Consider the following 22,993-nt stretch of genomic DNA (forward strand, 5'->3'; position numbering starts at 1 on the left):
TGGCACCCCTCATCCCTGTCCCAGTATGCATGGCACCCCTCATCCCTGTCCCGGTATGCATGGCACCCCTCATCCCTGTCCCGGTATGCATGGCACCCCTCATCCCTGTCCCGGTATGCATGGCACCCCTCATCCCTGTCCCGGTATGCATGACACCCCTCATCCTTATCCTGGTATAGTGGTATGCATGGCACCCCTCATCCCTGTCCTGGTATAGTGGTATGCATGGCACCCCTCATCCCTGTCCTGGTATGTATGGCACCTCTAATCCCCATCATGCTGCACATGGCCCCCTCAGCGTTACCCTGGTATGTATGGCCTCCTCATCCCCCATCCTGGTATGCATGGCTCTCTCATCCCCAATCCTGGTATGCATGACTCTCTCATCCCCAATCCTGGTACATATGGCCTCCTCATCCCCCAATCCTGGTATGCATGGTTCCCTCATCACCCAATCCTGGTATGCATGGTTCCCTCATCCCCCAATCCTGGTATGCATGGTCCCCTCATCCCCCAATCCAGGTATGCATGGTCCCCTCATCCCCCAATCCAGGTATGCATGGTACCCCTCATCCCTATTCTGGTATGCATAGAACCCCACTTTCCTATCCTTGTATGCATGGTACCCCTCACCCCCCAATCCTGGTATGTATGGCACCACTCACCCCCCAATCCTGGTATGTATGGCACCCCTCACCCCCAATCCTGGTTTTCATGGTTCAGTCACCCCCCAAATCCTGGTATGTATGGCACCCCTCACCCCCCAATCCTGGTATGTATGGCATCCCTCACCCCCCAATCCTGGTTTTCATGGTTCAGTCAGCCCCCAAATCCTGGTATGCATTGTACCCCTCACACCCCTTTCCTGGTATGTATGGTACCCTTCACACCCCATTGCTGGTATGTATGGCACCCCTCATCCCTTTCACGGTGCACAGATACAAAAAAATAAACACATACTCACCTTTCTTCCCTGTGCTCCAGCGCTTCTGTATCCTGTTCTGCCGGGGAGCAGTGCGGCGCCAGAGTACGCGTGTGCCCATACCGTGCTGTTCAACGCCATTTTGCTGAAGACACACTGCAAATATGTCTTTAGTAAAATGGCGCCAGATAGAGTTATGCACATGTCCCGATTCCAACACCTTCACTCCTGCCCTGGTCTCCGGCGAGAAGAGAAGCACCGCTGCAACGCTCCTCCCGGTCAGGTAAGTATGGCGCCGGAGATCGCGGTATGTGTTCAGTGTCTACGCATACCGCAATCTCCGGCGCCATACACACTACTCTTACCTGTAACGTAATGGGTTCTTCTGTCTAGAGCCAGACTGCGCAGGCATGTAGCACTTGCCAAGTCTTTAAAGGCTTCAGACAGAGGGAGGCTTGTAGTGTTATATTATATATACAGTACAGACCAAAAGTTTATTTAAAGATTTTTCTGTATTTTCATGACTCTGAATATTGTACATTCACACTGAAGGCATCAAAACTATGAATTAACACATGTGGAATTATATACTTAACAAAAAAGTGTGAAACAACAGAAAATATGTCTTATATTCTAGGTTCTTCAAAGTAGCCACCTTTTGCTTTGATGACTGCTTTGCACACTCCTGGCATTCTCTTGATGAGCTTCAAGAGGTAGTCACCGGAAATGGTCTTCCAACAATCTTGAAGGAGTTCCCAGAGATGCTTAGCACTTGTTGGCCTTTTTGCCTTCACTCTGCGGTCCAGCTCACCCCAAACCATCTCGATTGGGTTCAGGTCTGGTGACTGTGGAGGCCAGGTCATCTGGCGTAGCACCCCATCACTCTCCTTCTTGGTCAAATAGCCCTTACACAGCCTGGAGGTGTGTTTGGGGTCATTGTCCTGTTGAAAAATAAATGATGGTCCAACTAAACGCAAACCGGATGGAATAGCATGCCGCTGCAAGATGCTGTGGTATCCATGCTGGTTCAGTATGCCTTAAATTTAGAATAAATCCCCAACAGTGTCACCAGCAAAGCACCCCCACACCATCACACCTCCTCCTCCATGCTTCACGGTGGGAACCAGGCATGTAGAGTCCATCCGTTCACCTTTTCTGTGTCGCACAAAGACACAGTGGTTGGAACCAAAGATCTCAAATTTGGACTTATCAGACCAAAGCACAGATTTCCACTGGTCTAATGTCCATTCCTTGTGTTCCTTATCCCAAACAAGTCTCTTCTGCTTGTTGCCTGTCCTTAGCAGTGGTTTCCTAGCAGCTATTTTACCATGAAGGCCTGCTGCACAAAGTCTCCTCTTAACAGTTGTTGTAGAGATGTGTCTGCTGCTAGAACTCTGTGTGGCATTGACCTGGTCTCTAATCTGAGCTGCTGTTAACCTGCGATTTCTGAGGCTGGTGACTCGGATAAACTTATCCTCAGAAGCAGAGGTGACTCTTGGTCTCCCTTTCCTGGGGCGGTCCTCATGTGAGCCAGTTTCTTTGTTTTCTTGATGGGTTTTGCAACTGCACTTGGGGATACATTCAAAGTTTTCCCAATTTTTCGGACTGACAGACCTTCATTTCTTAAAGTAATGATGGCCACTCGTTTTTCTTTACTTAGAATTTGTATTATGGTAAGAAAAAAGCAGCTAACAGTCTATTCAGTAGGACTATCAGCTGTGTATCCAGCTGATTTCTGCACAACACAACTGATGGTCCCAACCCCATTTATAAGGCAAGAAATCCCACTTATTAAACCTGACAGGGCACACCTGTGAAGTGAAAACCATTTCCGGTGACTACCACTTGAAGCTCATCAAGAGAATGCCAAGAGTGTGCAAAGCAGTCATCAAAGCAAAAGGTGGCTACTTTGAAGAACCTAGAATATAAGACATATTTTCAGTTGTTTCACACTTTTTTGTTAAGTATATAATTCCACATGTGTTAATTCATAGTTTTGATGCCTTCAGTGTGAATGTACAATTTTCATAGTTATGAAGATACAGAAAAAGCTTTAAATGAGAAGGTGTGTCCAAACTTTTGGTCTGTACTGTATATATATATGTATATATATATGTGACTACTATGTCTCTATAAATGTGATACTCATGTGTTTGTGATCCTCCATTGCTCTACTCTGTACGATTGTCTTTTAATTTTTGCAATATTTAATAGAGATTTATTTTAGCGGCAATAAGCGCCTATTGTTTCATTTTGGTGGTATCTATAGTTTTGGTGTTGCCTGTAGTGATAAAGTCTTGGATTACTCATGCTCCTTATGTTGGTAGTCATATATATGACAGTGTATCTACTGTAAAACATCTGATGTCTGTATCACAGTATTTGATATACCAGTCACATATTATTGGCTGGCAAATTTTAGCCTGGGGGGCAAGCACAATGCAGCGGCCCATGAGTGTCGCGGCCATCTTTAGGCTTGAGTTTCATGTAGCACCTGATGAGTATAGCATGTGTGCGACCAAGGTACATCTGCTAACAACCCATTTCATAAAGATCACAGCTTTTTTCAGCTGTACTGGTAGAAATTAATTACAAATGGTTCACTTATTGTTAATGGCTGCACAGTTTTTGCAAAAGCATGCGGCCATTACCAAGAAACAAGCAATTTGCACTTAATATCTAATCATATAGTGGAAAAACAGTAGTTAAATGATTGGCAGTGAGCTCCTGTGCTTGGTTTGCACAGTCATGCTGAAAGAGTCCTATTAAAAGCCTAACTGTAGCTTCCAAATTAGTTTTACATGTTGGATAAACCCTTTATTTGTCCTGCTTATTCTTTTCTTTTAAACATCTTTTTATTAAGGTTTTTTTTAAAGAAGGTTAACAATTGAACAAAGAAAAGTCACATTGTTAATGAAACAAATCAAAGATAACGATATCACATAGATTATAAGAGCAGAAATTGACCAGACTGCATAAATTTCAGCCAAACATTGACACGTTTCGGAAGAGAGAAAAAATATAAGAGAGAGGTTCAATTCTTTTGAACATGTCGTAGTACAAAATTGTGGTCACATAACATGTTATCATATTCAAGAAGGTTTATTGTGATATCCTGGAAATAAAAACTTCAGAAGAGAAAAAGAAAAAAAAAAACCTGGAGAAGGGGGGAAGGTTGAAAGGGAAGTGGGATGAACGGGGAGATGAGATGGAGGGGGGGGGACTACAAAGATATAGATGATGGGGGGGGGGGGGAGTTGGGATTAGAATGGGCTAGCAATCTGAGTATTTTAGGTTAGTATTGTGCGGTCTGTAATATATTTGTGCCAGGGACGCCATATCAACGAGAATTGTTTATGCCTTTTTTCATCCCAACTAGTCAATTCTTCTAGCCTGTATACTTGTTCAACCTTCATTTCCCAGAGTGAGATATTTGGGGTCTTCGCAGATTTCCATAAGGATGTCACAAGTAACTTAGCCGAGGCCAGGAGCTGTCTAAGAAGGGTTAATTTTATTTTAGGGAAGTTATCTAGGAACAGAAACAGAAGGCAGATCTCCGGCGAGGTCAAGAGTTGCAAGTTTAAAATTGTATTAATAGTTTGAATTATTTTTGTCCAGAAGGGCTTAATCAATGTACAGTTCCACCACATGTGGAGCATAGTGCCCACATCAGAAGAGCATCTCCAGCAGTTAGGATCAAGTCCTTTGTAACATTTCTGAAGTTTTGATGGAGTCATATACCACCTGGAGAGAACTTTATAGCCATTCTCTTGTACTCTAACACATCTAGAGGAGACTTTAGGTGCTAGTAGTCATCTTTTAATTTCAGATGGGGTGAAAGGCCTATTCAGATCCTGTTCCCACTTCATTACATATGGCAGTTTCTTAGGGGTTCTGGCTAGGCATAATTGTTTTTGTAGAGCTGATAACGTTCTTTTTTGGGGTTTTTTTGCAGCTATAAGTTTTTCAAAATCAGTCATTTCCCTACTATAATTTGGAGTTTTAAAGACTAGTTTTAAGTTAGACATAAATTTCTGGTACATAAAGGGGTGAAAAGAGATAGTATCTAGCATTTGATCGAGTTCTGCCAAGCAGGGCATGACCCCATTATCTGTAATTTTTTGGAGTGGTGTTATCAAGTTGCGAATTGAGTTGTGTATTGTGGCATTATGGGCTGGAGAAAGGAGAGAACTAGGTCTGTAACTTGTAGGAGAGGGGAGGGAAACGGGGAGCATATTTGTCTTATATGGGGATTGGACCAGATTTTAAAAGTAGTGGCGGTGAAAGGGTTTTTAATTGATGTATACCTAGTACTACTTGAGGGCGTGAGGATGAGCTGTCTAAGGGGGAATTTAAGGATTGTTTCTTCTACTTTAATCCATTGCTTCTGTGGTGGGAGCCTGATCCATCCACGACTCTTTGGAGATGAGTGGCTTGTTGAAGTATCTTTAGATCTGGCAGATCTATACCTCCTTCAGAGTGTGGGAGGGATAATATTTGTAAGGGAAGTCTGGGTTTTTGGTTGTGCCACAGAAAACGGCTGAGGAGTTTTCGTATGTCAATGAAAAAAGAATTAGGTAGGTGGATTGGAAGGGCTTGCACTAGATAAGTTATTTTTGGCCATATCATACATTTAAGGAGATTTTTCCTACCCAACCAGGAGATGTATGAGATATTCCAGTTGGGGGTAAGTTTCTGGATTTTCTGCAATAGCGGTGGGAAGTTTAACTTATAAAGTTCTTGTAGGTTTGGAGAAATCTCAACTCCCAAGAAACGTATTGATGGGGGGGACCAGGTAAAGGGGGACCCGATTGCCATTTGTGTTTTTTGTGGTTCTGGGATATTTATATTTAAGACTTGAGATTTGCTAAGATTCACCTTAAAATTTGATAGTGCACCGTATTCCTTGAGTAATGTCAGGATAACTGGGACAGATATTCTCGGGTTAGAGGTCATGATCAGTAGATCGTCTGCGTATGCTGCGATTTTATGTTCAGTACCAGCTGATTTGATGCCAACGATCCTCCCCTCCTCTCTGAGCTTTTGTAGTAAAGGTTCTAGTGTAAGAATAAAAAGGAGAGGGGAAAGCGGGCATCCCTGCCTGGTGCCGTTAGAAATATTAAAAGATGAAGACATAACATGAGAGGGGATTAGATACACTGCTCAGCAGACAGTATCACACAGGAGAGGATTAGATACATGGCTCAGCAGACAGTATCACACAGGAGAGGATTAGATACACAGCTCAGCAGACAGTATCACACCGGATAGGATTAGATACACTGCTCAGCAGACAGTATCACACCGGATAGGATTAGATACACAGCTCAGCAGACAGTATCACACAGGAGAGGATTAGATACACAGCTCAGCAGACATTATAACACAGGAGAGGATTAGATACACAGCTCAGCAGACAGTATCACACCGGAGAACATTAGATACACTGCTCAGCAGACAGTATCACACAGGAGAAGATTAGATACACAGCTCAGCAGACATTATAACACAGGAGAGGATTAGATACACAGCTCAGCAGACAGTATCACACCGGAGAACATTAGATACACTGCTCAGCAGACAGTATCACACCGGATAGGATTAGATACACAGCTCAGCAGACAGTATCACACCGGATAGGATTAGATACACAGCTCAGCAGACAGTATCACACCGGATAGGATTAGATACACAGCTCAGCAGACAGTATCACACAGGAGGGGATTAGATACACAGCTCAGCAGAGAGTATCACACAGGATAGGATTAGATACACAGCTCAGCAGACAGTATCACACCGGATAGGATTAGATACACAGCTCAGCAGACAGTATCACACCGGATAGGATTAGATACACAGCTCAGCAGACAGTATCACACAGGATAGGATTAGATACACAGCTCAGCAGACAGTATCACACAGGAGAGGATTAGATACACAGCTCAGCAGACAGTATCACACCGGATAGGATTAGATACACAGCTCAGCAGACAGTATCACACCGGATAGGATTAGATACACAGCTCAGCAGACAGTATCACACCGGATAGGATTAGATACACAGCTCAGCAGAAAGTATCACACCGGATAGGATTAGATACACAGCTCAGCAGACAGTATCACACCGAATAGGATTAGATACACAGCTCAGCAGACAGTATCACACCGAATAGGATTAGATACACAGCTCAGCAGACAGTATCACACAGGAGAAGATTAGATACACGGCTCAGCAGACAGTATCACACAGGAGAGGATTAGATACACAGCTCAGCAGACAGTATCACACAGGAGAGGATTAGATACACGGCTCAGCAGACAGTATGACACAGGAGAGGATTAGATACACGGCTCAGCAGACAGTATCATACAGGGTAGGATTAGATACACAGCTCAGCAGACAGTATCACACCGGATAGGATTAGATACACAGCTCAGCAGACAGTATCACACCGGATAGGATTAGATACACAGCTCAGCAGACAGTATCACACCGAATAGGATTAGATACACAGCTCAGCAGACAGTATCACACCGGATAGGATTAGATACACAGCTCAGCAGACAGTATCACACCGAATAGGATTAGATACACAGCTCAGCAGACAGTATCACACCGAATAGGATTAGATACACAGCTCAGCAGACAGTATCACACAGGAGAAGATTAGATACACAGCTCAGCAGACAGTATCACACAGGAGAAGATTAGATACACAGCTCAGCAGACAGTATCACACAGGATAGGATTAGATACACAGCTCAGCAGACAGTATCACACAGGAGAGGATTAGATACACGGCTCAGCACACAGTATCACACAGGAGAGGATTAGAAACACAGCTCAGCAGACAGTGTCACACAGGAGAGGATTAGATACACTGCTCAGCAGACAGTATTACACAGGAGAGGATTAGATGCACAGCTCAGCAGACAGTATCACACAGGAGAGGATTAGATACAATGCTCAGTAGACAGTATCACACAGGAGAGGATTAGAAACACAGCTCAGCAGACACTATCACACAGTATAGGATTAGATACACTGCTCAGCAGATAGTATCACACAGGAGAGGATTAGATACATAGCTCAGCAGACAGTATTACACAGGAGAGGATTAGATGCACAGCTCAGCAGACAGTATCACACAGGAGAGGATTAGATACAATGCTCAGTAGACAGTATCACACAGGAGAGGATTAGATACACGGCTCAGCAGACAGTATCACACAGGAGAGGATTAGATACACGGCTCAGCAGACAGTATCACACAGGAGAGGATTAGATACACGGCTCAGCAGACAGTATCACACAGGAGAGGATTAGATACACAGCTCAGCAGACAGTATCACACAGAGCGGGATAGGATTAGATACACAGCTCAGCAGACAGTATCACACAGAGCGGGATAGGATTAGATACACGGCTCAGCAGATGGTATCACACAGGAGAGGATTAGAGATACAGCTCAGCAGACAGTATCACACAGGAGAGGATTAGATACACAGCTCAGCAGACAGTATCACACCGGATAGGATTAGATACACAGCTCAGCAGACAGTATCACACCGGATAGGATTAGATACACAGCTCAGCAGACAGTATCACACCGAATAGGATTAGATACACAGCTCAGCAGACAGTATCACACAGGAGAAGATTAGATACACAGCTCAGCAGACAGTATCACACAGGAGATTAGATACACAGCTCAGCAGACAGTATCACACAGGAGAGGATTAGATACACGGCTCAGCACACAGTATCACACAGGAGAGGATTAGAAACACTGCTCAGCAGACAGTATCACACAGGAGAGGATTAGATACAATGCTCAGTAGACAGTATCACACAGGAGAGGATTATATACACGGCTCAGCAGACAGTATCACACAGGAGAGGATTAGATACACGGCTCAGCAGACAGTATCACACAGGAGAGGATTAGATACACGGCTCAGCAGACAGTATCACACAGGAGAGGATTAGATACACAGCTCAGCAGATGGTATCACACAGGAGAGGATTAGAGATACAGCTCAGCAGACAGTATCACACAGGAGAGGATTAGATACACGGCTCAGCAGACAGTATGACACAGGAGAGGATTAGATACACGGCTCAGCAGACAGTATCACACAGGAGAAGATTAGATACACGGCTCAGCAGACAGTATCACACAGGAGAGGATTAGATACACATCTCAGCAGACAGTATCACACAGGAGAGGATTAGATACACGGCTCAGCAGACAGTATGACACAGGAGAGGATTAGATACACGGCTCAGCAGACAGTATCATACAGGGTAGGATTAGATACACAGCTCAGCAGACAGTATCACACCGGATATGATTAGATACACAGCTCAGCAGACAGTATCACACCGAATAGGATTAGATACACAGCTCAGCAGACAGTATCACACCGAATAGGATTAGATACACAGCTCAGCAGACAGTATCACACAGGAGAAGATTAGATACACAGCTCAGCAGACAGTATCACACAGGAGAAGATTAGACACACAGCTCAGCAGACAGTATCACACAGGAGAGGATTAGATACACGGCTCAGCACACAGTATCACACAGGAGAGGATTAGAAACACTGCTCAGCAGACAGTATCACACAGGAGAGGATTAGATACACAGCTCAGCAGACAGTATCACACAGGAGAGGATTAGATACACGGCTCAGCAGACAGTATCACACAGGAGAGGATTAGATACACGGCTCAGCAGACAGTATCACACAGGAGAGGATTAGATACACGGCTCAGCAGACAGTATCACACAGGAGAGGATTAGATACACGGCTCAGCAGATGGTATCACACAGGAGAGGATTAGAGATACAGCTCAGCAGACAGTATCACACAGGAGAGGATTAGATACACGGCTCAGCAGACAGTATGACACAGGAGAGGATTAGATACACGGCTCAGCAGACAGTATCACACAGGAGAGGATTAGATACATAGCTCAGCAGACAGTATCACACAGGAGAGGATTAGATACACGGCTCAACAGACAGTATGACACAGGAGAGGATTAGATACACGGCTCAGCAGACAGTATCACACCGGATAGGATTAGATACACAGCTCAGCAGACAGTATCTCACCGGATAGGATTAGATACACAGCTCAGCAGACAGTATCACACCGGATAGGATTAGATACACAGCTCAGCAGACAGTATCACACCAAATAGGATCAGATACACAGCTCAGCAGACAGTATCACACCGGATAGGATTAGATACACAGCTCAGCAGACAGTATCACACAGGAGAAGATTAGATACACAGCTCAGCAGACAGTATCACACAGGAGAAGATTAGATACATGGCTCAGCAGACAGTATCACACAGGAGAGGATTAGATACACTGCTCAGCAGACAGTATCACACCGGATAGGATTAGATACACAGCTCAGCAGACAGTATCACACAGGAGAAGATTAGATACACAGCTCAGCAGACAGTATCACACAGGAGAGGATTAGATACACAGCTCAGCAGACAGTATCACACCGGATAGGATTAGATACACAGCTCAGCAGACAGTATCACACCGGATAGGATTAGATACACAGCTCAGCAGACAGTATCACACAGGAGAAGATTAGATACACAGCTCAGCAGACAGTATCACACAGGAGAAGATTAGATACACAGCTCAGCAGACAGTATCACACCGGATAGGATTAGATACACAGCTCAGCAGACAGTATCACACCGGATAGGATTAGATACACAGCTCAGCAGACAGTATCACACCGAATAGGATTAGATACACAGCTCAGCAGACAGTATCACACCGAATAGGATTAGATACACAGCTCAGCAGACAGTATCACACAGGAGAAGATTAGATACACAGCTCAGCAGACAGTATCACACAGGATAAGATTAGAAACACTGCTCAGCAGACAGTATCACACAGGAGAGGATTAGATACAATGCTCTGTAGACAGTATCACACAGGAGAGGATTAGATACACGGCTCAGCAGACAGTATCACAAAGGAGAGGATTAGATACACGGCTCAGCAGATGGTATCACACAGGAGAGGATTAGAGATACAGCTCAGCAGACAGTATGACACAGGAGAGGATTAGATACACGGCTCAGCAGACAGTATCAAACAGGGTAGGATTAGATACACAGCTCAGCAGACAGTATCACACCGGATAGGATTAGATACACAGCTCAGCAGACAGTATCACACAGGAGAGGATTAGAGATACAGCTCAGCAGACAGTATCACACAGGAGAGGATTAGATACACGGCTCAGCAGACAGTATCACACAGGAGAGGATTAGATACACAGCTCAGCAGACAGTATCACACAGGAGAGGATTAGATACACGGCTCAGCAGACAGTATGACACAGGAGAGGATTAGATACACGGCTCAACAGACAGTATGACACAGGAGAGGATTAGATACACCGCTCAGCAGACAGTATCATACAGGGTAGGATTAGATACACAGCTCAGCAGACAGTATCACACCGGATAGGATTAGATACACAGCTCAGCAGACAGTATCACACCGGATAGGATTAGATACACAGCTCAGCAGACAGTATCACACCGAATAGGATTAGATACACAGCTCAGCAGACAGTATCACACCGAATAGGATTAGATACACAGCTCAGCAGACAGTATCACACAGGAGAAGATTAGATACACGGCTCAGCAGACAGTATCACACAGGAGAGGATTAGATACACAGCTCAGCAGACAGTATCACACAGGAGAGGATTAGATACATGGCTCATCAGACAGTATGACACAGGAGAGGATTAGATACACGGCTCAGCAGACAGTATCATACAGGGTAGGATTAGATACACAGCTCAGCAGACAGTATCACACCGGATAGGATTAGATACACAGCTCAGCAGACAGTATCACACCGGATAGGATTAGATACACAGCTCAGCAGACAGTATCACACCGAATAGGATTAGATACACAGCTCAGCAGACAGTATCACACCGAATAGGATTAGATACACAGCTCAGCAGACAGTATCACACAGGAGAAGATTAGATACACAGCTCAGCAGACAGTATCACACAGGAGAAGATTAGATACACAGCTCAGCAGACAGTATCACACAGGAGAGGATTAGATACACGGCTCAGCACACAGTATCACACAGGAGAGGATTAGAAACACTGCTCAGCAGACAGTATCACACAGGAGAGGATTAGATACAATGCTCAGTAGACAGTATCACACAGGAGAGGATTAGATACACGGCTCAGCAGACAGTATCACACAGGAGAGGATTAGATACACGGCTCAGCAGACAGTATCACACAGGAGAGGATTAGATACACGGCTCAGCAGATGGTATCACACAGGAGAGGATTAGAGATACAGCTCAGCAGACAGTATCACACAGGAGAGGATTAGATACACGGCTCAGCAGACAGTATGACACAGGAGAGGATTAGATACACGGCTCAGCAGACAGTATCACACAGGAGAGGATTAGATACACAGCTCAGCAGACAGTATCACACAGGAGAGGATTAGATACACGGCTCAGCAGACAGTATGACACAGGAGAGGATTAGATACACGGCTCAGCAGACAGTATCATACAGGGTAGGATTAGATACACAGCTTAGCAGACAGTATCACACAGGAGAGGATTAGATACACGGCTCAGCAGATAGTATCACACTGGATAGGATTAGATACACAGCTCAGCAGAAGGTATCACACAGGACAGGATTAGATACACAGCTCAGCAGACATTATCACACAGGAGAGGATTAGATACACAGCTCAGCAGACATTATCACAGAGGAGGGGATTAGATACATACACAGCTCAGCAGACAGTATCACACAGGACAGGATTAGATACATAGCTCAGCAGACGGTATCACACAGGAGAGGATTAGATACACGGCTCAGCAGACAGTATCACACAGGAGGGGATTAGATACACAGCTCAGCAGACAGTACCACACAGTATAAGATTAGATACACTGCTCAGCAGACAGTATCACACAGGAGAGGATTAGATACACAGCTCAGCAGACACTAACAAACAGGAGGGGATTAGATACACAGCTCAGAAGACAGTATCACACAGTATAAGATTAGATACACTGCTCAGCAGATTATCACAGCATAGGATTAGATACACGGCTCAGCAGACAGTATCACACAGTATAAGATTAGATACACTGCTCAGCAGACAGTATCACACAGGAGAGGATTAGATACACGGCTCAGCAGACAGTATCACACAGGAGGGGATTAGATACACAGCTCAGCAGACAGTACCACACAGTATAAGATTAGATACACTGCTCAGCAGACAGTATCACACAGGAGAGGATTAGATACAAAGCTCAGCAGACGGTATCGCACAGGAGAGGATTAGATACACGGCTCCACAGACAGTATCACACAGGAGAGGATTAGATACACAGCTCAGCAGATGGTATCACACAGGAAAGGATTAGATACATAGCTCAGCAGATGGTATCACACAGGACAGGATTAGATGCACAGCTCAGCAGACAGTATCACACAGGAGAGGATTAGATACACAGCTCAGCTGACAGTATCACATAGGACAGGATTAGATACACAGTTCATCAGACAGTATCACACAGGAGTGGATTAGATACACGGATCAGCAGACAGTATCACGAAAGATAGGATTAGATACAGTTCATCAGACAGTATCACACAGGAGACGATTAGATACACAGCTCAGCAGACAGTATCACACATTACATGATTAGATACACAGCTCAGCAGACAGTATCACACAGGATGGGATTAGATACACGGCTCAGCAGACAGTATCACACAGGAGAGGATTAGATACACAGCTCAGCACACAGTATCACACAGGAGAGGATTAGATACACGGCTCAGCAGACAGTATCACACAGGAGAGGATTAGATACACAGCTCAGCAGACAGTATCACACAGGATAGGATTAGATACACTGCTCTGCAGATAGTATCACACAGGATAGGATTAGATACACGGCTTAGCAGACAGTATCACACAGGAGAGGATTAGATACACAGCTCAGCAGACATTATCACACAGGAGGGGATTAGATACACAGCTCAGGAGACAGTATCACACAGTATAAGATTAGATACACTGCTCAGCAGACAGTATCACACAGGAGAGGATTAGACACACAGCTCAGCAGACAGTATCGCACAGGAAAGGATTAGATACACTGCTCAGCAGACAGTATCGCACAGGAGAGGATTAGATACACGGCTCAGCAGACAGTATCGCACAGGAGAGGATTAGATACACAGCTCAACAGACAGTATCACACAGGAAAGGATTAGATACATAGCTCAGCAGACGGTATCACACAGGACAGGATTAGATGCACAGCTCAGCAGACAGTATCACACAGGAGAGGATTAGATACACAACTCAGCTGACAGTATCACATAGGACAGGATTAGATACACAGTTCATCAGACAGTATCACACAGGAGTGGATTAGATACACGGCTCAGCAGACAGTATCGCACAGGGCGGGATTAGATATATGACACAGCAGACAGTATCACACAGGAGAGGATTAGATACACAGCTCAGCAGACAGTAACGCACAGGAGAGGATTAGATACACAGCTCAGCACACAGTATCACACAGGAGAGGATTAGATACACGGCTCAGCAGACAGTATCACACAGGAGAGGATTAGATACACAGCTCAGCAGACAGTATCACACAGGAGAGGATTAGATACACAGCTCAGCAGATGGTATTACACAGGATAGGATTAGATACACAGCTCAGCTGACATCACACAGGATAGGATTAGATACACGGCTCAGCAGACATTATCACACAGGAGATGATTAGATACACAGCATAGGATTAGATACACAGCTCAGCAGACAGTATCACACAGGAGGGGATTAGATACACAGCTCAGCAGACAGTATCACAGGATAAGATTAGATACACTGCTCAGCAGACGGTATCACACAGGACAGGATTAGATGCATAGCTCAGCAGACGGTATCACACAGGACAAGATTAGATACACAGCTCAGCAGACAGTATCACAAAGGAGAGGATTAGATAAACAGCTCAGCAGACAGTATCACACAGGAGAGGATTAGATACACAGCTCAGCAGACAGTATCACACAGGAGAGGATTAGATACACAGCTCAGCAGACAGTATCACACAGGGCGGGATTAGATACACGACTCAGCAGATGGTATCACACAAGATAGGATTAGATACACAGTTCATCAGCCAGTATCACACAGGATAGGATAAGATACACGGCTCAGCAGACAGTATCACACAGGAGAGGATTAGATACACGGCTCAGCAGACAGAGTCACACAGAAGAGGATTAGATACACAGCTCATCAGACAGTATCACACAGGAGAGGATTAGATACACAGCTCAGCAGACAGTATCACACAGGAGAGGATTAGATACACAGCTCAGCAGACAGTATCACACAGGAGAGGATTAGATACACAGCTCAGCTGACAGTATCACACAGGAGAGGATTAGATACACAGCTCAGCAGACAGTATCACACAGGAGAGGATTAGATACACAGCTCAGCAGACAGTATCACAGGAGAGGATTAGATACTCAGCTCAGCAGACAGTATCACACAGGAGAGGATTAGAAACACAGTTCATCAGACAATATCACACAGGAGAGGATTAGATACACAGCTCAGCAGACAATATCACACAGCATAGGATTAGATACACAGCTCAGCAGACTGTATCACACGGGTGGATTAGATGCACGGCTCAGCAGACAGTATCGCACAGGGCGGGATTAGATACACGGCTCAGCAGACAGTATCACACAGGATAGGATTAGATACACAGTTCATCAGACAGTATCACACAGGAGAGGATTAGATACACAGCTCAGCAGACAGTATCACACAGGAGAGGATTAGATACACAGCTCATCAGACAGTATCACACAGAGGATTACATACACAGCTCAGCACACAGTATCACACAGGAAAGGATTAGATACACAGCTCAGCAGAGAGTATCGCACAGGAGAGGATTAGATACACAGCTCAGCAGCCGGTATCACACAGGAGAGGATTAGATACACTGCTCAGCAGACGGTATCACACAGGAGAGGATTAGATACACGGTTGAGCAGACAGTATCACACAGGGTAGGATTAGAGATACAGCTCAGCAGACAGTATCACACAGCATAGGATTAGATACACAGCTCAGCAGACAGTATCACACAGCATAGGATTAGATACACAGCACAGCAGTCAGTATCACACAGGAGAGGATTTCATACACAGCTCAGCAGACAGTATCACACAGGAGAGGATTAGATACACGGATCAGCAGATGGTATCAAACAGGATGGAATTAGATACACTGCTCAGCAGACAGTATCACACAGGACAGGATTATATACACAGCTCAACTGACAATATCACACAGGAGAGGATTATATACATGGCTCAGCAGACAGTATCACACAGGAGAGGATTAGATACACGGCTCAGCAGACAGTATCACACAGGAGAGGATTAGATACACAGCTCACCTGACAGTATCACACAGTAGAGGATTATATACATGGCTCAGCAGACAGTATCACACAGGATAGGCTTAGATACACAGCTCAGCAAACAGTATCACACAGGAGAGGATTAGATACATAGCTCAGCAGACAGTATCACACAGGAAAGGATTAGATACACAGCTCAGCAAACAGTATCACACAGGAGAGGATTAGATACATAGCTCAGCAGACAGTATCACACAGGAGAGGATTAGATACACGGCTCAGCAGACGGTATCACACAGGAGAGGATTAGATACACAGCTCAGCAGACAGTATCACACAGGAAAGGATTAGATACACAGCTCAGCAGATGGTATCACACAGGATAGGATTAGATACACAACTCAGCTGACAGTATCACACAGGAGAGGATTAGATACACGGCTCAGCAGACAGTATCGCACAGGAGAGGATTAGATACACAGCTCAGCAGACAGTATCACACAAGAGAGGATTAGATACACAGCTCAGCAGACAGTATCACACAGGAGTGGATTAGATACACAGCTCAGCAGACAGTATCACACAGGAGAGGATTAGATACAAAGCTCAGCAGATAGTATCACACAGGAGTGGATTAGATACACAGCTCAGCAGACAGTATCACACAGGATATGATTAGATACACAGCTCAGCAGACAGTATCGCACAGGGCGGGATTAGATACACGGCTCAGCAGACAGTATCACACAGGATAGGATTAGATACACAGTTCATCAGACAGTATCACACAGGAGTGGATTAGATACACGGCACAGCAGACAGTATCACACAGGGCGGGATTAGATACACAGCTCAGCAGACAGTATCACACAGGAGTGGATTAGATCCACGGCTCAGCAGACAGTATCGCACAGGGCGGGATTAGATACATGGCTCAGCAGACAGTATCACACAGGATAGGATTAGATACACTGCTCAGCAGATAGTATCACACAGGATAGGATTAGATGCACAGCTCAGCAGACAGTATCACACAGGAGAGGATTAGATACACAGCTCAGCAGACAATATCGCACAGGAGAGGATTAGATACATAGCTCAGCGGACTGTATCACACAGGACAGGATTAGATACACAGCTCAGCAGACAGTATCACACAGGAGAGGATTAGATACACGGCTCAGCAGACATTATCACACAGGAGAGGATTAGATACACAGCTCAGCAGATGGTATCACACAAGATAGGATTAGATACACTGCTCAGCAGATAGTATCACACAGTAGAGGATTAGATACACGGCTCAGCAGACAGTATCACAAAGGAGAGGATTAGATACACTGCTCAGCAGATAGTATCACAAAGGATAGGATTAGATACACAGCTCAGCAGACAGTATCACAAAGGATAGGATTAGATACACAGCTCAGCAGCTGGTATCACACAGGATAGGTTTAGATACACTGCTCAGCAGATGTTATCACACAGGATATGATTAGATACAGGGCTCAGCAGACAGTATCACACAGGAGAGGATTAGTTACACGGCTCAGCAGATGGTATCACACAGGATAGGATTAGATACACAGCTCAGCAGACAGTATCACACCGGATAGGATTAGATACACAGCTCAGCAGACAGTATCACACCGGATAGGATTAGATACACAGCTCAGCAGACAGTATCACACAGGATAGGATTAGATACACAGCTCAGCAGACAGTATCACACAGGAGAGGATTAGATACACAGCTCATCAGACAGTATCACACCGGATAGGATTAGATACATAGCTCAGCAGACAGTATCACACCGGATAGGATTAGATACACAGCTCAGCAGACAGTATCACACCGGATAGGATTAGATACACAGCTCAGCAGACAGTATGACACCGGATAGGATTAGATACACAGCTCAGCAGACAGTATCACACCGGATAGGATTAGATACACAGCTCAGCAGACAGTATCACACCGAATAGGATTAGATACACAGCTCAGCAGACAGTATCACACCGAATAGGATTAGATACACAGCTCAGCAGACAGTATCACACAGGAGAAGATTAGATACACGGCTCAGCAGACAGTATCACACAGGAGAGGATTAGATACACAGCTCAGGAGACAGTATCACACAGGAGAGGATTAGATACACGGCTCAGCAGACAGTATGACACAGGAGAGGATTAGATACACGGCTCAGCAGACAGTATCATACAGGGTAGGATTAGATACACAGCTCAGCAGACAGTATCACACCGGATAGGATTAGATACACAGCTCAGCAGACAGTATCACACCGGATAGGATTAGATACACAGCTCAGCAGACAGTATCACACCGAATAGGATTAGATACACAGCTCAGCAGACAGTATCACACCGGATAGGATTAGATACACAGCTCAGCAGACAGTATCACACCGAATAGGATTAGATACACAGCTCAGCAGACAGTATCACACCGAATAGTATTAGATACACAGCTCAGCAGACAGTATCACACAGGAGAAGATTAGATACACAGCTCAGCAGACAGTATCACACAGGAGAAGATTAGATACACAGCTCAGCAGACAGTATCACACAGGAGAGGATTAGATACACGGCTCAGCACACAGTATCACACAGGAGAGGATTAGAAACACAGCTCAGCAGACAGTGTCACACAGGAGAGGATTAGATACATAGCTCAGCAGACAGTATTACACAGGAGAGGATTAGATGCACAGCTCAGCAGACAGTATCACACAGGAGAGGATTAGATACAATGCTCAGTAGACAGTATCACACAGGAGAGGATTAGAAACACAGCTCAGCAGACACTATCACACAGTATAGGATTAGATACACTGCTCAGCAGATAGTATCACACAGGAGAGGATTAGATACATAGCTCAGCAGACAGTATTACACAGGAGAGGATTAGATGCACAGCTCAGCAGACAGTATCACACAGGAGAGGATTAGATACAATGCTCAGTAGACAGTATCACACTGGAGAGGATTAGATACACGGCTCAGCAGACAGTATCACACAGGAGAGGATTAGATACACGGCTCAGCAGACAGTATCACACAGGAGAGGATTAGATACACGGCTCAGCAGACAGTATCACACAGGAGAGGATTAGATACACAGCTCAGCAGACAGTATCACACAGAGCGGGATAGGATTAGATACACAGCTCAGCAGACAGTATCACACAGAGCGGGATAGGATTAGATTCACGGCTCAGCAGATGGTATCACACAGGAGAGGATTAGAGATACAGCTCAGCAGACAGTATCACACAGGAGAGGATTAGATACACAGCTCAACAGACAGTATCACACCGGATAGGATTAGATACACAGCTCAGCAAACAGTATCACACCGAATAGGATTAGATACACGGCTCAGCAGATGGTATCACACAGGAGAGGATTAGAGATACAGCTCAGCAGACAGTATCACACAGGAGAGGATTAGATACACAGCTCAGCAGACAGTATCACACCGGATAGGATTAGATACACAGCTCAGCAAACAGTATCACACCGAATAGGATTAGATACACAGCTCAGCAGACAGTATCACACCGAATAGGATTAGATACACAGCTCAGCAGACAGTATCACACCGAATAGGATTAGATACACAGCTCAGCAGACAGTATCACACCGAATAGGATTAGATACACAGCTCAGCAGACAGTATCACACAGGAGAAGATTAGATACACAGCTCAGCAGACAGTATCACACAGGAGAGGATTAGATACACGGCTCAGCACACAGTATCACACAGGAGAGGATTAGAAACACAGCTCAGCAGACAGTGTCACACAGGAGAGGATTAGATACATAGCTCAGCAGACAGTATCACACAGGAGAGGATTAGATACACAGCTCAGCAGACAGTATCACACAGGAGAGGATTAGATACAATGCTCAGTAGACAGTATCACACAGGAGAGGATTAGAAACACAGCTCAGCAGACACTATCACACAGTATAGGATTAGATACACTGCTCAGCAGATAGTATCACACAGGAGAGGATTAGATACATAGCTCAGCAGACAGTATTACACAGGAGAGGATTAGATGCACAGCTCAGCAGACAGTATCACACAGGAGAGGATTAGATACAATGCTCAGTAGACAGTATCACACAGGAGAGGATTAGATACACGGCTCAGCAGACAGTATCACACAGGAGAGGATTAGATACACGGCTCAGCAGACAGTATCACACAGGAGAGGATTAGATACACGGCTCAGCAGACAGTATCACACAGGAGAGGATTAGATACACAGCTCAGCAGACAGTATCACACAGAGCGGGATAGGATTAGATACACAGCTCAGCAGACAGTATCACACAGAGCGGGATAGGATTAGATACACGGCTCAGCAGATGGTATCACACAGGAGAGGATTAGAGATACAGCTCAGCAGACAGTATCACACAGGAGAGGATTAGATACACAGCTCAGCAGACAGTATCACACCGGATAGGATTAGATACACAGCTCAGCAGACAGTATCACACCGAATAGGATTAGATACACAGCTCAGCAGACAGTATCACACCGAATAGGATTAGATACACAGCTCAGCAGACAGTATCACACCGAATAGGATTAGATACACAGCTCAGCAGACAGTATCACACCGAATAGGATTAGATACACAGCTCAGCAGACAGTATCACACAGGAGAAGATTAGATACACAGCTCAGCAGACAGTATCACACAGGAGATTAGATACACAGCTCAGCAGACAGTATCACACAGAAGAGGATTAGATACACAGCTCAGCAGACAGTATCACACAGAGCGGGATAGGATTAGATACACAGCTCAGCAGACAGTATCACACAGAGCGGGATAGGATTAGATACACGGCTCAGCAGATGGTATCACACAGGAGAGGATTAGAGATACAGCTCAGCAGACAGTATCACACAGGAGAGGATTAGATACACAGCTCAGCAGACAGTATCACACCGGATAGGATTAGATACACAGCTCAGCAGACAGTATCACACCGAATAGGATTAGATACACAGCTCAGCAGACAGTATCACACCGAATAGGATTAGATACACAGCTCAGCAGACAGTATCACACCGAATAGGATTAGATACACAGCTCAGCAGACAGTATCACACCGAATAGGATTAGATACACAGCTCAGCAGACAGTATCACACAGGAGAAGATTAGATACACAGCTCAGCAGACAGTATCACACAGGAGATTAGATACACAGCTCAGCAGACAGTATCACACAGAAGAGGATTAGATACACGGCTCAGCACACAGTATCACACAGGAGAGGATTAGAAACACTGCTCAGCAGACAGTATCACACAGGAGAGGATTAGATACAATGCTCAGTAGACAGTATCACACAGGAGAGGATTAGATACACGGCTCAGCAGACAGTATCACACAGGAGAGGATTAGATACACGGCTCAGCAGACAGTATCACACAGGAGAGGATTAGATACACGGCTCAGCAGACAGTATCACACAGGAGAGGATTAGATACACAGCTCAGCAGACAGTATCACACAGAGCGGGATAGGATTAGATACACAGCTCAGCAGACAGTATCACACAGAGCGGGATAGGATTAGATACACGGCTCAGCAGATGGTATCACACAGGAGAGGATTAGAGATACAGCTCAGCAGACAGTATCACACAGGAGAGGATTAGATACACGGCTCAGCAGACAGTATGACACAGGAGAGGATTAGATACACGGCTCAGCAGACAGTATCACACAGGAGAAGATTAGATACACGGCTCAGCAGACAGTATCACACAGGAGAGGATTAGATACACATCTCAGCAGACAGTATCACACAGGAGAGGATTAGATACACGGCTCAGCAGACAGTATGACACAGGAGAGGATTAGATACACGGCTCAGCAGACAGTATCATACAGGGTAGGATTAGATACACAGCTCAGCAGACAGTATCACACCGGATAGGATTAGATACACAGCTCAGCAGACAGTATCACACCGGATAGGATTAGATACACAGCTCAGCAGACAGTATCATACCGAATAGGATTAGATACACAGCTCAGCAGACAGTATCACACCGAATAGGATTAGATACACAGCTCAGCAGACAGTATCACACAGGAGAAGATTAGATACACAGCTCAGCAGACAGTATCACACAGGAGAAGATTAGATACACAGCTCAGCAGACAGTATCACACAGGAGAGGATTAGATACACGGCTCAGCACACAGTATCACACAGGAGAGGATTAGAAACACTGCTCAGCAGACAGTATCACACAGGAGAGGATTAGATACAATGCTCAGTAGACAGTATCACACAGGAGAGGATTAGATACACGGCTCAGCAGACAGTATCACACAGGAGAGGATTAGATACACGGCTCAGCAGACAGTATCACACAGGAGAGGATTAGATACACGGCTCAGCAGACAGTATCACACAGGAGAGGATTAGATACACGGCTCAGCAGATGG

This window comes from Phyllobates terribilis, unplaced genomic scaffold (assembly GCF_046119375.1).
Source record: "Phyllobates terribilis strain yellow unplaced genomic scaffold, ASM4611937v1 Scaffold_247__1_contigs__length_2908721, whole genome shotgun sequence".
Classification (NCBI taxonomy): domain Eukaryota; kingdom Metazoa; phylum Chordata; class Amphibia; order Anura; family Dendrobatidae; genus Phyllobates; species Phyllobates terribilis.